This window comes from Strix uralensis, chromosome 5 (assembly GCF_047716275.1).
Source record: "Strix uralensis isolate ZFMK-TIS-50842 chromosome 5, bStrUra1, whole genome shotgun sequence".
In the NCBI taxonomy this organism is placed as follows: Eukaryota; Metazoa; Chordata; class Aves; order Strigiformes; family Strigidae; genus Strix; species Strix uralensis.
Window position 1 is genome coordinate 64,617,883 of NC_133976.1, and position 12,946 is coordinate 64,630,828.

At 38.7% G+C, this 12,946-nt stretch overlaps 1 protein-coding gene across 5 annotated transcripts in view; it reads right to left on the reverse strand.

Annotated features, from left to right (window-relative positions):
• Positions 1 to 12,946, reverse strand: part of RASSF8 (Ras association domain family member 8) — a 91,251-nt gene that overhangs the window by 22,293 nt on the left and 56,012 nt on the right. The window lies entirely within an intron of this gene.

Sequence of the window (12,946 nt, forward strand, 5' to 3'; positions counted from 1 at the left end):
GCATTTAACACCAATGCTGGAAAACCCAGACAGGAAAACAAGCAGACAGATTGCTTCTCTTTCTCTAAAACAAGGAGATGAATAAGGGAAAGTGTTATAGAGGTGGTTTAACCCCTGCCAACACAGTGCAGGCTCTGTAAGGAAACAGACTCCAGCTAATGTGTTATCCTAGGTTTTTCCATGGGCACTGCAATGATACTAAACAAAAAAGCAAGCCATGCCAACTAATCTAGTCAGTTCTCACTTTTGAGCACGGTTCTACTGCCTTCACTGAAATAATGCCAAAGTCATACCTGCTAATATAGTATACTAGCTCCCAATTTAACTTTAAAAAATTCCTCAAGTTTGTAAATTTAAAAAATGGTTAGAGGGTTGCTTTTTTCAGAAGCAAAGAAATCCCATGAGTCCAAAAAATTCTTTCTGCACTCAAATGCCAAAAAAACTTTGAAGCACAGAAATAAAGTTAGAAACCTAGGGAGCTAAATTAGGACTTAGCAATCAGCCATTTGCCCTCTGCTGTCTTGTTACCAACAGTCACGTTGCTCAAGGTTTATTTAATGTTAACTTCTAGATTAATTACTGATCTGAACTCTAGTGGTTTTGCTATGAGCTCAGCTTTTCCAGGGGCTGCTTTTCTTCTGCATAAACAGATCCACTGGCATCATGGCTCACAAAAGTTAATTTCTAACTGGAACTGCTGAGATGCTGAATTTCAAAAATTTTAAAGTAAAAACTCCAAGAAGAATTGTCTTAAAAATATAAGACCTGCCCCCAAAACCGAAACAAAAAACAAACCACCAATAATGATGATGATTTAAAAAAAAAAAAAGCTTGAAAAACAAAACCTACAAAAACAACCCCCAAAACACAGCCAACCAAACAAAACCTAATGAGACAGCTAAAGGAAAATAGATAGATAAAGGAAAAATAAACCATGATAATACAACAAAAGAAGCTCATGTAATCAGGTAATCCTGATTACTATGAATAAAGTGCTAAAACTAAAGACAATATTTTTGAAGAATTAAGTAACAGGAAAATGGATAACAGAGGAATAGAGTAAAAGAAATCTGAAAGTTATTCAGAGGAGATTAGTAAACACAACCAGGGTATGGTTACACAAGAAACATGGAATCTGATGATGCTGATGGATTTAACAGAACTGCACGTGGAGGCAGAAATGCTGCAGGAAAAACTAAGCAAATACTTAGTACCGTTCATGTTTGCAGTCTAATCAGAGCTGCTTTCTCCTGGTGAAGTGAACATCTCTTTCTGCATCAAAAAGATGTACTAGTGCAGCCCCCAAACTAGAGTGGAAAGATGATTTCCCTTCTACAACCAACTACTTTATTCAGCAGTTGACAAATATTGACATATGATCCAGAAGACACACTGATCTTCACCCCACAAGTTGTGGCAGTCAGCAGCAACACAGCTCAGAGCCCATTAGAGCCAGAGGGGTCACACCACATTGACAGGACAAGCTTTAGCAGAGAAGTCCTACACAAGTCTGTTGTAAAGTCAGTCCAGCATACATACACACCAAAATCCCTGTCCAAACAGGGGGTGTTTAAAAAACAAAGGAAACATAACTAAGTCCAAATGCATAAGTAAAACCACATTTCAAATATGCTTGTATAATTAATCAACAAAAAAGTGATAGCTTTTAAGAATACCAGTGTATACAGAAATAGTCTTTTGAGATGTAAGTCCCTGAAAACCCAAAGAGTTCAAAGAGTTTTAACAAACATTTTCCCACATAAAGTTACATACTTCAAAGAAAACTAGTATCCGCACAAGTATTAACAGTGCACAAATACAGAAACACTTAACTCGGGTAAAACTGTTTTAATGTACCAATAAACTTAGCAGAAGAAAGTCTTCTACTAGCCTGTAATGTAACAGCAACTGAGAAAACACCTAAGAGGCCCCATCAGTGACCTCCGTTGTTTATTCCTGGACTAGCTGTCTTCACAAATAAACAGACCTCACATTCCAAGCCCAGCCGTAAGGAACTTAATTAATTAACTTAATATCTTGCTGAGAGTTGAACAGTTCAGATTTACTGGCACAAAACAAGCCATCTCTCTGTGTGACAATGCACACGTCAGCAAAGCATCCAACAGCTCTAACTGGTTTTCTGTCTGTCAACATCCAAAGTATTATCTTAATTCAGCAAGCCAGCAAGTGCATTTTTTCCCCCCCAGTCAGCAATCTTGTGTTCAGTGCAGATCAGTTTTGGTCATCTGTTTGGGTTTTTTTTAAAAGATGGACGGTAGGAAAAGACTAAAGAGAGGGACCATTTAATAATGAAATACTTGCTGACACCTCCAATTTTAAAAACAACATTCACCAAAGCGGCAAATGATCTGAACAAAGCGTCTTTGAAACAGTCCAAGCTCGGGGGAAATAGTCCCACTCATTTCTTACAGGACAAATAGTTTTAATAGACTAAATAGCAATAGCAAACCAATAAACACAGCCTGCAGAATGTACTTCCATCAAACCAATATGCAGGGCTGAATTAAAGGACTGCCTGTTCCACAAGCACTAATAGGATTCTTTCAGGGGTCTGTCACTAAAACCAGAACATGCACAGACATCAGAAATGTAAGATCTATGTGCCAAAATCACAGTGTCTCATTACAGTTTCTAAGCAAAGCTAATCTGTAAGTTAAAAAAAAAAATAAAATCTATGATTGGTTTGATTTCTACGATTGTGCAAGCAGAAGTTTGCAGAGAGGTCTGAAAACCAGAAAACCTTTCAGCCATATGTATATCTCTGCTTCCCAATTATAACTCTATAACACGTTTTTATTAGCATTTGGTTTTCCTTCATATGTATTTGGTTCTTTATTTGCTGACAGTTACATACCATTAACAGCTTCTTTGCCTTTCCACTGTGGGCTATTCTGACAGCCCCAAATACATTTTTCAACCTGAAGTTTATGTCCAGAATGCACATTGTGCTTTTGCAATAGAGAAGGCAAAATAACCCTTACCTCCAGTACTGTACAGATTTCTCTGAGGTCAATGGAAAGAGTTGGGGGAAAAAGCTCACTTGAGGTTTCACAATCCCATAAATTCAAAACCAGTTCACCTTATGCATAACTTATTTTAGCAATAACTGGGAATAGGAATGCAAAGCTAATTTACTGAGCAGATGCACACAAGCCAAAACACGTCTCTGATCACAGCTTTCCCCCCAGTTTTTCAATGATCAGCTCCATAACAACAGGTATTTCTGACTGGAACCAAGTATTGGAACTTTGACATCCCCCAGCTACTTCCTCCCCCTCCCTCTCTCCCATGTGCTTTTTGTTCTCCACTACCTTGCCTGAAAGCCTCCTCAATTACGTTGTTTGCCATACTTTAAGCAGATTTTCTGTAAATTCTCCTTTTTTCCTAATTGGCTGATGATATCTTACTCTTTCAGATAGTTGTTCAGTTTTAAGTGTAAAGAAAAATCCAGCATATATATACACATATATGCTGCTATTTGACTACCTCTCCACAGCTAGTTTACAAACTACAAAAAGGCTGCTTTCACAGAAGACAGGCAGAGCTGACAGTGCAAAGGGCTTTTCTTGTATTTAAGAAAAAGAGATATTCCAAGCAAATGTTCGCAAAACCTATCTATCCTTGACATAAGTGTTAAGTCATGAGAAACCCCAAGAGCTAAAATTAAGATGTTGATTTCACCTTGTTTCTAACCTTTAGAAGGTTCACATCACCTGAAAGCAGCCTGCACCTCAAATCAGGGCTAAAATCCTGCTGCAGCTGAAGCCAACTGCAGTATTTTGACCAACCACTTCAGTAACTTTCTGTTCCCCCAACAAATAACCAGCACACTGCTTAGTATACTTAAAAGTGAGCATACGTTCATTCAAATTAGCTATCTTGGTGCACTATGGCCAAGCTGTGCTCATTGCCTTTTCCCTATTATGACATCATAATAGCTCTGGACAAAGAGTCAGCTTGTTCTACCCAGGTTGGAAGCTGTTAATAACAATAGTTAAGTGCAAGCAAGGCTTGATTGAAAAAGAAAAAATAAAAGTACAAATAAGCCACTTGAGTTACTCAGAGTTTATAAACCATCCAGAAAAGCATGACAGTACCCTCCATGAACAGGGAGACAGGTGGCAGATCCTCCCTACCACAAGAATCCTGGTATAGAATAAAGTAACTTTTTCCTGACAAAGATGACTGCAAATACAGAATTGGCTACTGGAAACAAGCTAACTAGTATTTACCAAAAAGCCTCCTCCCTTGGATTGATGAAGGAGAAATATCCTACAATATATGCTGCTTCCCATCAATGAATGGGCAAAAATCTTTCATGGCAGGTTGAGGTCAAAATACCACACGAAAATCTTCTGCACACAAAATTTGATTGGAAAGGAACAGGTTGTGGTTTTGAAATCAGTGTACTACTTTATTTGAAAAGAAAGTGTTTATACAGAGTTACCATCTGATTTTTTTTAGTGGGATTAAGTGATTTTCTTTTGTGGAGTATTATTCTTTTGCTACTCCAGAAGAGAGCTTGAGATAATAAGCTCTGCTTAGAACAAACCAACCAGAAGTCCCACAACCATAAAGATGATAGTGTTGAGAATGAGCTTAAGAGACAGTTTAAGCACCAAGGAATTTTCTTCACACGAGACTGGCCAAAAGATGGTCTAACATCTGTGTGAAACAGGCCAAAATCCAGATGCCACAAGTGATATCCAAGACACATACAAACTATATATACACATATTACCTGTGAGAGGACAACACCAATATGCAAGTTTCTATAAACTCTGAACTACAAGAGGTTGTTTCTAGCAACAAGGGCTGCTAGAAATCTTGCCTCCAGATATAACCTAAAATTCCCCAGAAGTCTCAAAGTCAGTTTCCCAAATTACTCGTTGACTTGCATCCAAGAACTAGTCTAGTCCAAGAGCTGTTGGTTGCTTTGCAGTTTCTCCCTGTGCAATGAAGCTAACAATATGGTGGGGGGAAAAAAATGAGGAAAAGAAACATTGTTTTGAAGCAGGGGATGCTACAATATATATCTTCCCTAATTACAGAACATTCCCCACCTGTCCTTGAACTACAACCTTTACAGCACAGAAAAATCAAATTGGAAGGCTCTCTTCTCTTTGTATTGGTGAGAACTGGCCAGAAAGAATTATTAACTTGCTTTCTTTTGGTGGTGGGGAAGTGATAGGAGGAGATAAAGAATTCATCCAGACATTCAGTCATCTCTTTTAAAGCTAAATTTTATTAATGGCAACTATCAAATGAGTTATTAGTTGAAATAATTCTTCCACCTTGAAAATTATTATTTTATCTTCAGTATTTTAATTCTCAGTCTGATGTCTGACTTCAGGGAGTGTGTTTGTCTTTAGGGCATCTTCTTCCCTCACAATATTTTAATCTCAACCCTTGCATCTTTTGATTTTTCATTGTCTGCTGTTCTAAAACATCTTTGTCCAATGCATAATTTGTTTCCTTTTCAGACACACTGAAACAAGTGACTATCTCAAAAGCCTCAGCACAGCTTGACTCTTCCCCTCCTCCCCCCCTTTTTTTTTCTTCTCTAGTCAACAAAAGAGATGGACCCTGAATCCAAATCTTTGCTGTCCCTCGTGACCTTTAACAAGCTGAAGGCCACAGCAGTATACCAAGATCATCCTCAAATTCATTAACAGGGCATAAGTGCTATCATCAGGTCACTTCATTAAGCTGGCTCATGATTACAAGTAACAAACTGAAGAAACCCAAGATACCATTTAGCAATGATGAACTGCAGCACAAACCAGAATTCACCAGCTCGGAAGCTGCAGTACAGGATATGAGGTAGCTAGAAAGCTTCATGATCACAGACTGTGTCTAAAATTCACATGCCTTCATAGAAAACTTCAAACCTGCTGTCACAAATACATGTTCATGGCCTAAGCACTAATGCTTTCAAAATCCATTACAGTCTGTAACACCTTGTATCTTGACTCACAATTTTGAAGCCACATGGTTTGACCCCACTGTGCTCCGTAACATTTTCAAATCACCACAAAATGTTTGAAAGAAAACAAACCAGCAGGTGACCTAATGAAACAGATGGATTATTAAAGTTTCTTTTTATTTGGTCCCTGTTAGGAACATAACCTTGCATTTTTAACAGTAAGTTTCACACTCTCACACTTGAATTAATTCAACAGGAACAACAACTCTGAAATAATACTCTCCTTTCCCTAGGATTAGATATAAAAAGCATCTCAACTCCACACAGACTTGAGGTACAAAAACACAAGGGCATTTTGGAGATCATGAATAGCATTCAAGTCAGAGTCCCAAGGATCTTTGCTTCTACTAACTAGATTTCAGTCAGACAATTTCAAAGCAGAACTTTAAAACTTGAGTTAAGAGCATTATAACTAGGGTATGTCCCAGCAAATCAAAACAGTATCCAATGCAGTGCTTACTTTCAACTCTTATTTTGGCACAAGCCTGAATCCAGTTCAATCAGGCTTAATCACTAAATCCCAACCTTGAATCGGTTTCAGGATTAGGAGTGAAGTATCATCTGCAGGTAGTTTTACACAAAGCACTTTTCCTCACTGTATTTCACCTACTAACAAACAAAATTATCAATATGAAACACTGCAATCCTACTAGAGAGGCAAGACTGAATGGACCCATCCCAGAAAGCCTCACTGCTCACCAGTGTTCTAGGAAGGATCGGTTAGTTAGTAGCAACACAGCAGAGATTAAGACAGTTAGCAGCTGGGATACATTTTATTCTGTGGCAGATTAATATCCTTTTCCAGATACATTAGCAAAGGAGACTGTACTGCATATATTCTGTGACAAACAGCTCGAAAAAGTCATATGTGTTAAATAAACATCTCATGATTCATCATCTCAAGTCAACAGGCATACATTTAATACACTGTAAAGTCTTCCAAAGCCCTGTAAGTATTTGTCCTTCATTAGTATCAAACATATAGCACATTTCAGAAAATAGCAACCACAACTTTCTTAGTAACAGCAACACTAAGTGGAAGTCACATTTATACATCTCTAATATGGTCTAAATACAGTGTGGGAGTGAAAGAAAACACAAAGAGCAGCGGAATAAGCAAGTTATTATATTGTAGGAGAAATATTTATATGAAAGCTACAATGCACACAGCTTACTTCAAAGTTGCCTTACACCTCTAGATGCCTTAGCTTCAAAGGGAAGAGGACAGGTCATTCTCTCAGCTGGTTTCAAGGAAGACACGGCCCCATCCATTCAACATTTCCCTCTCCCCTTACAGTTTGTCTGCAAACACTGCAAACAGTTGAGGGATTGAAGACATTTGTGTACAATTGCCAATATTTACACTAACAGCAATGAGGTCATCTGCTCTGTTTTGGCAAGAACTGGCTTAACTCGGTGTTGTAAGGCCAAATCTGTTCTTTACACTTCAGTCAAGCCCATGTGCAACATTTGCTGTGCTTTGTCATTTGACTACAGCCACTTTGAGTCACAGCTGTCAAAGTGAGGTGTTCCTTGGACTCCAAATGTGAACTGAGGGCAAACTTCATAAAGCTCAGAAAAACATAAAAAACCTTACTATACTTCCCACATTACAAGATACAGACCAAAACACAACACCCTCTTCCACTATATTTTTGGGAAAGTTGCAAGCAAATGAGCCATTTCAGAACTTCCATGCTTGCACTGAAAGATGCGGGAAATAAAATACATTTTATAATTGAAATATCTATTTAAATTTGAATTAGCTGAAGTTTCCAAAGTCAATTAAGTACATGGTTTAAAGCCATGGTACTACCTGACTACTGAAAAGAACTCTCACCATAATTAAATGCAATTCCTGAAACAGAAATAAGGTGAGGCACTTTCAACTTAATCCACATAACTGTTTTAAAAAATTATAATCTTAAAGCTTTATTCAGAGAGCGGCTACATTATTCATTAAACATTATCTAAGAAATTCCAAGTCACTCTCCTGGCAACCTAGAAAAGTCTGCAAGACAGAACAGAACATATTCCTACAAGGAATCTTTAAACAGTTAAGGCAAGTAAGAGAAAGGAGCGGGGGAACCCATCCCTTTCTAAAATTTACACTTGACTATGCTTACTTTCATATTTCCCCAAGCACAAAAGAACTTCTTTGTTCCTTCTGTTCTCTATTTATAGGACTCAGCTGGATTACTTAAGTATTTCCCCTCTCTAGACAGTTGTGAACTTGCATAATTTTATTTATTAAAGCAAAATCTGAGGTAATTGTAATACACAGCAATAGCTTATGGACTAAAATACTCTGTCTGCATTACTTAATTCCCATAGTTCTGCTTTCAATGCTGTGGCAATGCTACAACCAGCTCCAAGCTAATTCGACACTGCTTTTACCAACTGGCCACACTGTCTCAAAAATGGATGTGGAACTTCACTATTACTTCAGGAGGTGAGTATACTTGGGCATCTCTATTCAGCCAATAATTTTAGGGAAACTGTTATAAACTTCATACTTTCTAAACCACTAGTTCTCTTTAAGTTTGGCTAAAACTCACCTAAGGGGTCCAAAAATCACTGGGAGGGGCAAGAAGCACAGAGATGAGAAACATCACCATAAACACACTTCCCCTTGGAAAACAGTCTTACAAAGACCACATACAGCATTCATTGAATGACCCAACAACAAAGAGCTCTTCAGGAAAAACCGGATTCTATGCCAAAAAATTGGCAGCCATTACACAAAAGTCACAGTTTGCAGTACCAATGGAAAATGGATTTTAGGTCAAATTCAATATAGCAAGAAAAAAAAATTTTCGTTTGTCTGTTCCTACCTTCTTTCTCTTCTGCAACAACTTTTAAGCCAGCACCATTTTTCACTTATCTCTCCATATTTTCAGACATCATCTACATTTTGTACCTTCTGTGATACAGCCTTTTGTTACTGGCCATGCAGTTACAGGCTTTCATCTCAAGCCTTAATGACTACATCTTCCTCCTCACCACACCCTCAGCAATCCCATCTTGTCCATCAGCCCAGAACAATGATGTCAGGACAGTTTTCTGGAGTCAGCAGACTTGCCAAAAGCAGAGAGCGTGAAGCAGTCCTCCCTCTTCTCTAATACATTATATGCAATATACTTATTTTCATTCAAGAAGTCCTTCCACACTCATCTCTACCCTTCTTCTCATACATTTTTCCAAGTGAACTGTACTGCTTTATGGTTCATTTGCAAACATAGCCTCAGACATGCACATAGAAGAGAAACTCCACCAACCTCATTATCCTCCTTCAAATTCTCCCTTAACCCACTTCTGCACAGTGCCTGCCAAAACACAATGGATCAACAGCTGGCATATTGTGACCCTACTGCTTTTCATGAGAAATCAATCTTATTCTACTCATCTCCACATGCCCTACACACCTTAGGCAAGGTGTATCTTCTTTTCAGGAGCTCTGCTGCCTTTTGGAGAGGCCAAGACAGTGATTTGCTTGAAGAGCTCCTGGAAAGCATCCAGAAGATTGGCGACTTAATCGAGCCTTTTAGGAGTACACTTGTCCCCCTAGAATGAATTTTAACATCATTCCTCCTATCGTGGTGGATCTTCACCATATGTCTCTAAACTTAATTATGAGCTGCCTGGGATGCCAGGCACTGGTACTGAAGAACGTACAGTCCAAGTTAAACAAAACAGCCTCTCAGCTGCTCAGTAGTGCTACATGAAGAGCTGAGGTGCTCATGTACGCTCTAGGCTACCATCATACTGTTTATGAAGTACAAGTCCAGCTTACATTTCTTTCTTGAAACAGGAAAAAAAAAATCAGAAATCCAGTTAGGACATTTTTAGTTTCCACTGCTCTTTCTTACCAAACTTAAAAAAATATTATCCATTTCTGTGGACTCCTTCTCTCCAGAGGAACACAGAGAACACGCTGTGTAGTCTGGAGAGCTATTAGCCATTAACAGCAGTGAATGAGTTAATAGACAGGGTTAAGGATTAGGATTTTGCAACAGATTTTAACAAAAAGAGTCTGGCCAGTTTTCTTTTAAATGAGAAGTGGTTGCTGGGATTTCTAATCTTTATTGATATGCAGCTATGGAAGCGTACAATACCAGGTAACATTAGGAGGCCAGAATGGCTTATTAAGCACAATTACCTAGCAAACAATCTAAATCCTGGAAAGAACTCAAGGGGAAGTGCCCACATAAAGTTTCTGCTAATTGTAAGCTAGTGAGCAAACAAAGACCTAAAATTATCCAAAATACAAAGCATTAATGAGTCCAGACATCCAAAACATGACACTTAAATTAAAAAAACAATTACAGAAATATATTAGAAAAGAGAATTAGAGTCTTCGTTTTTCAAATGAGCAACTTGAAAAGCCACATTAAACATCAGTGTCCAATTTGCCTATGTGCTTCTAAGCATCTTTATCAAAAAGAAGGTATTCATTACTCTAAAGAAGGTATTGGGCATTAGCAATCCTGGGAACCAGTTCAGCATTCTGTGGTTTGACGTCTTTAGCACAGCTGTACTCTATATTGTGCATGGAAAACCAAGAAAACTTGATATACAATATAGTTTTACATTATATGCATATAATGCAGGCCAGCTTAAAAAAAAACCCCACACAAACAAAAAAATAGACCTGTGCAAGTCCTTGGGACATCTGTGTTATTGAAGAAGTGACAATAAATGCCTATAGTTTCAATAGCAACTAATTTAAGATTTCACATAGTTTCTGTTTCATATGTTCAAGGGGCTTTAATTTCCAGAAACTGCTGAGGCCTCAGGCTCTGCAACTTCAGTAACTTTGAACACCTCAAAGGGAGTAGCCTAAAACAGATGTACCCCAGTAACTCAAAAGTTTTATCTCATTTGCTCAGATCACCATCCTCCGGGGTTTTTTTCTTAAGGTTTTCACTGCATATTTTCATCCTAAGGGCAACAATCTTTGTGTTAATTATTAGAGGAGTGAACTTCAAGTTTTCCAAGGAAACCTATGGCAATTTTGTCACCTAAAGAACCCTCCTCCTCCTGCTTTCTTCTCATTTCAGCTATAGAAGCAGTCTCTAGCCTCAAAATGATTGCATTCTAACAAAGTCCAATACACAAAGAACAAGATTCTGGAACCAACACTGATTTAAGTTTTCATGATCTTCTCACCTCTCCTTTCCTTCTTCCTTTCTTCTACTGTCTAAACAATGACCATTGGCATGGACAGAGCTGAGCAACCTCCACAAGGTAGCAGAATAAGGCAATATAATGATTGAAAACATATGAAACTTGATAGATGTACAGACAATACATGCAGTTGTTATGCTTAACTTTAGTATAAAGTCTATTGTATACTATACTGGGAACGTATTAGGATGGTTACAATAATTTAATGGTTATCTGCTAGAAACCAAGTATGGCAAATTGGGCATTGTAACAGAATTTGCAATGGCAGTTCTATGCATTTCAAGATCCTGCTTTTCAATGTATCCATATACATGCAAAACCAGGAGACTGAATTGCTCAAACCTTTATCGATTTAGAGCGGAACATTCTTGCTTAAGCAGTAAGATGTGCACATAAAAGTCACCCATGCTGAAGTCCTTTGAAAGGTATTACTATTCAGAAACAACTATGTTCTGTAGAGATACAGTTGCATGTCTCTGAATCAGGGAAGGCACTGGAAGAGGCAGGATTGCAAGGCAGCAGCCTTCCACTGGGAATAGGAAGATCCCAGATGGCCTGTGTACCCCTAGAAGACACTTTCAGGTCTGCTGTCTACCAGCTAGCATGACTGTTCACTCAACTCCTGCTCAGATTTTGGCTAACCCAGCTCATGATAAGGCCTGATGTATGCTGGGAGCACTGCCATTAGGTCAGAGAAAGGGCAACACAGTATCAGGACAGGTGGCCAGAAAGACCTAATGGTCATTATGCAGTAATTATCATCTGCAGCTTGCTGTCTCCTGCAGCCATAATCCATACGTTCTTCTGGTAGTTTCTTCAGAATCCCCTAACACATAGAAACAGTATAGACCAAACTTCCAAGCTGGAAGATGTAAATATATCAGCTCCCCCAAAAAGGTTTTAAAGTACATCCAACAGCAGCTGGACTGCTGACGCTTTTCTGTTTCATGATGTGATACAGGGGATGCCTGCCCCATGATGGGTGAGAACAGAGGACCACTCTCACCATCGGCTAGGTAACTATTTTGCTCACAGGTGCATGAGTTATAAGTTATTAGTTGTGAGTTACGAATTAGAGAACTTGTGAGTTAGAAACCTCATTAATTAAGTGATGAATTAGTGAATTCACATGTTAGACTAGTTTGTACAAAAGGGACTGAACCCTTCTTTATCATGTGTTTTGTTTTCTTTCTGTCATTGTTTGAACTCAGTCTGTAGCCAATCACCACGTGGCCAGTCTTTTACTTCCCCCTCCCCTCCCCAGTGAAATAGGGGAGGAACAAAAAAGCAAAAAAGAAATTCATAGATTGAACAAAAAAAAATATTTAGTAATAGTAACAAAACAACAGTAATAGTAAGTCCAAACAGGTAAAATACAGCAGCTGGTCACCAATCAGCAACCGGTACTCAGCCCACCCCCAGCAGCGATCCTGACCACACCAAAGACCCCACCGCGCTGACTGGGAAACCAAAACCAGGCCGTGAGAGAGCACATGTCCATCTATACACTGAGCATGCCGTCACATGATATGGACTACTCCAATGACCGATCTGGGCCTGGCCCTCCAGCTGTGCTCCCTCTCAGCCCAAGGAAAGTTAACTATCCTGGCCAAAACCAGGACAGTTTCTTAACGAGCTCATAAAAGAAAACTTATTTTGCGAAGTATGTTGTCGTATAAATTTGAGAGATCCAAACGGACCATGACAGCTACATACTTGATATTGATAAGAATGGAACAAGCTCTTCACAAT